At 41.6% G+C, this 3,988-nt stretch overlaps 1 long non-coding RNA gene across 2 annotated transcripts; it reads left to right on the forward strand.

Annotated features, from left to right (window-relative positions):
• Positions 1–509: 509 nt before the first annotated feature.
• On the forward strand, positions 510–3,746 carry LOC308583506. Of its 2 annotated transcripts, none has more exons than XR_014006267.1 (3): positions 510–614; positions 1,642–1,734; positions 3,062–3,746. It is a non-coding gene; the product is annotated as an uncharacterized lncRNA (long non-coding RNA). The 2 variants fall into 2 exon arrangements; XR_014006268.1 differs by lacking the exon at positions 510–614 and adding an exon at positions 1,185–1,270.
• Positions 3,747–3,988: the final 242 nt, after the last annotated feature.

Below are 3,988 nucleotides of genomic sequence, written 5' to 3' on the forward strand. Positions count from 1 at the left end.
TTGGGTGGCCATCTGTCTTGGATGCTTTAGTTGAGATTCCTGCATTGCAGGAGGTTGGACTAGATGGCCTTTGTAGTCCCTTCCAACTCTGATTCTAGGACCAGGGTTCAAATCCTCACTTGATATGAAGCTCACTGGGTGACATAGGGCCAGTCACTGCCACTCAGCCGCCTCATATATCTCACAGTGTTGTTGTGCAGATCCAATGTCACATGTACACTGCATTTCAGATGGTGGTGGTGATGGCAGTTGAATGAAATAACTGGATGTATCTATTAGAAATGGAATTTTGCCCTTTCACAGAAAGAAGACCTATCAGGGCAAGTTGGGAGACTGGGGTTAAATGTCCAGATCTTGTTCACCTTCCTACCAGGTGCAGGACATATGGTACTTAGCGGGAACACTCTGTTCTTGGTAAATTTAGCTCTGATCTGCTAACACAAATGCATAATGATGGTTTAAGAAATCTTGAGGTCACTGCCCAGGTGGAAGATCCAGCAGATAATCATAAATCATTTAGGCAAAGAGGTACATCTATTAATAGCGTAGTTAAAAGACTAAAGACGAGCATAAGAAACAAAATTGGAAAGCAACAGAGGCTTCCCATCTCTTTGGTAAGTAGCTGCAGGCAACTATTTCATTACAATCATTTGAAATATATTTGCATTAGGATTGAAACAGCGTATTTCCTTCCATTGAATTATTGCCTATTGATACATCGTAGAGCAAAAAAGAAGTTTCAGGGAAGGGGTGGAATAGAGTTAAATTTGTGCTGTACACATCTGCATTGTTTCAAGGTTTCTAGTAAAGGAAGCTGTCATGTTTAAGTTGTTTAGCAAGGACATCCTTCAGCCCTATGTTCATGAAGCAGCTACCCTGGGCAGAGAGAACAGAGGAGGTTTGCAGCTAAATTCTTCATCAAAGGAACATGTATAGGTGTAGCCAATCCAGAATTAGATCACCGGTCCATCAACCTGAGTATTGTCTATAATGACTGACAGGGATTCAGAAAACAGCTTCCATGCACACATGTGCTGCTAATTACTGGAATAAGCCAAGAGACGTGATGGCACTGAATTTTGTAAAATGATATTTAACACAGGAGGGCTCATAGTTCAGTGACAAGAGCATCTGATTTGTATGCAGAGGGTTGTGGGTTCAACCCTTGGCATCTCCAACTAGCATTGGAGCTATCCACTGTCTGACATCCCAGAGATTTATTGCAAAAATTGTAGGCAATGCTGAACTAAATAGACTAGTGGTCTGACTGGTAAGTGAATTTCCTGTGTTTTTAAAAGCTGCCTTATATTGAGCCACATCCTTCATACAGATGAAGCTCAGTATGATCTCCAGAACCTTTTTTAGCTACTTCATTATTGCATACAAGGATATGCTTCTCTTTATGCTGTTCTACTCATAAAAACACAGCTGTTGGATTTAGTACAAAATTCAGAGATAGGTTTTATTTTCCATGGATATCCTTATGGTATAGACATGCAGCTGAATGCTTAAATTCAATTAAAACTAATGAGACTTAGGACACCATGTAGCCAGAGTCGAGCAGTTTTTTTCAACTAGCATAAATGGAGTGCAAATAAGACTTCCATTGGGGCAAGAGTTAAGTCAACTCCATATTTTTAGTCAACGCAGAGCTTTCAGCCCAATTTCCAACCATGAAGACTCTCCACCATTTCTCAGTCCTCGTCTTCTCGGTGCTGCTGCTTGTTGATCCAGGTAAGATGTGTATAAATGTTCATTGATATGTGCAGGGTTATGAAAATAAACTTAAAAGTGGCTTTGGGAATATGAGTTGATCAATGAGCTTGATTTGCTGCGAAGCAGTTAGGACTCTATTCCTTCAAACCAAGCTGAGCTGGGGTTAATTCAGGTTTAGCGATGCAGCAGAATTTGATTCAGTTTGCATGTAAAGGTGAACTTGCCAAATTCGCACCTTCTGAATTCATATGAGAAGCAAAGTACAGTCATCCATTGAAATTTGTATTTGCTTTCTCCGAATGTTGCAATGTAGTTTTCCAGCCAAGTACTGTGTACAAAAATACATTTACTAAAGTGTGCATATAAATGTATATACCAGTGAAAATAACATACAAAATTCATTATATCAGGGGGAAGTGCTTTGCAAAGTCATGTATATTAGGGCAAATTGCATAGAAATCGGAAAAACAATTCTGGTGAATTTTCATAATTTCTATAAAAAGGAATGCGAACTGATGTGGAAATATGGAGGATTACGTAGGCCCTCCTAAATTCTCCCAAAGACTTTCTATGTATCCTACCTTTTCTTGTGAAGACTCAGGAGATATCTTCCTATCAGAGTGGAGTGGGAAAACATTTTTCAATGGCAAATGGCTCATTTTCATGCCCTCTCAGGTGTTGTCCCCCCTACTTGACAATGACACATTTTAATATAAAGGGATAGATGACAATGGGAGTGAAGCTAAGTTTAGTGGTGGCTGGTGCCCATTGCACCTATAGGGCAGGAGGCAGGCAGCCCTACAGAAGTTAGGCCATTGATCAGAGCCAATGACCAGCAGAGACAGCTAATTCACCCTCCTCTGTCTTGCAGCTGTAAGTAAAAAGGAAGGGTTGGAGGAATCAATACTTATAATAATAAAAATTTTATTATTTAAACCCCACCCATCTGGCAGGGCAGTCTTTTATGTGCATTTTAATTTTTTTGCACTAAAAACTGGTTTTTAAAATGCTGTTTGCACTCACAGTGGTGATTCATTCTTTGAGACAGTTTTTAAAAGCCTGGCATCATTTGCTGGTATGGCCACGTGACATCAGTTGGTGACATGTTCAAGAAGATTACATCTCTAAATAGCACTTCTGGGGGCCAATAATGGTGGTGATAACTTCTTGCTGTGTTTTGAGTTCCTAAGAGGGTAGCCATTGCCAGACACGGGATACTGACTAAATCAACTTTTGATGAAGCCCATAAAGACTCTCCTTTATTTTGTAGGACTGAAGCCGACATATCTGAATTTCTGCTTGGTACTCTCCCTTCTTCCCCAATCTATCCCCCTCCCCCTTACAGGATTTAGTAGAGGCATTTTGAAGAAAACGGATTGTCACAGCTCCAGTGGAAGTTGCTTTCCGATAACTTGCCCCTGGCCCTTTGCAAGCCATATCGGAGAATGCATTTGGCCCATTTTGCGGTGCTGCTTGTATAACAGCAGGTCAACATGATGGAGGCTCCACGATATACCAAGAAAAACAACCCAAAGAATAATTTGTAAATGTGCCGTCTGTTGGCTTTTGCAAGAGTCTCTGTTCTTTGGAATAATCCTCCAGGTTTCTGAGACAGGCAGATGGTGCCCCAACCCGTACTCTTTTGCCAACCCAAGACTTGGTGCATGCCATGAAGACAGTCACACCTTGTAAAAGATTGTAAGAAAGGGTTTACGTCAATGGATAAGGTTGGGCAGGCAGCAGGGGGGGGGGAGGGAGAATTAGACCATCACCGATGTAAGGAAGTGAAGTCACCCAGATAAATAAATAGATTCTGATGTAAATTGTTTGTTATGTGATCTTAATGTAAGTGAATGTAAAATAATAAACATGTTTTGGAGGAGGAGGAGGAGATACAGTACAGTGGTACCTCGGGTTAAGTACTTAATTCGTTCTAGAGGTCCTTTCTTAACCTGAAACTGTTCTTAACCTGAAGACCACTTTAGCTAATGGGGCCTCCTGCTGCCATCGCGCTGCCGGATCACGATTTCTGTTCTTATCCTGAAGCAAAATTCTTAACCTGAAGCACTATTTCGGGGTTAGCGGAGTCTGTAACCTGAAGCGTATGTACCCTGAAGCATATGTAACCTGAGGTACCACTGTAGCTGCATCTTGCAAGGCGGTAGCAGTCACTGGCACAGCAGTGGTGGAGCACAACTCTTCTCTCAACTTCAAAACAGAGTCTCACTGGCACTTGCCAATGGTGTGGAGGGAGGAGGGAGGCACCAGGTGT

The sequence above is a fragment of the Podarcis bocagei genome (genome assembly GCF_964188305.1).
Source record: "Podarcis bocagei genome assembly, chromosome: 3".
NCBI classification, from domain to species: Eukaryota; Metazoa; Chordata; class Lepidosauria; order Squamata; family Lacertidae; genus Podarcis; species Podarcis bocagei.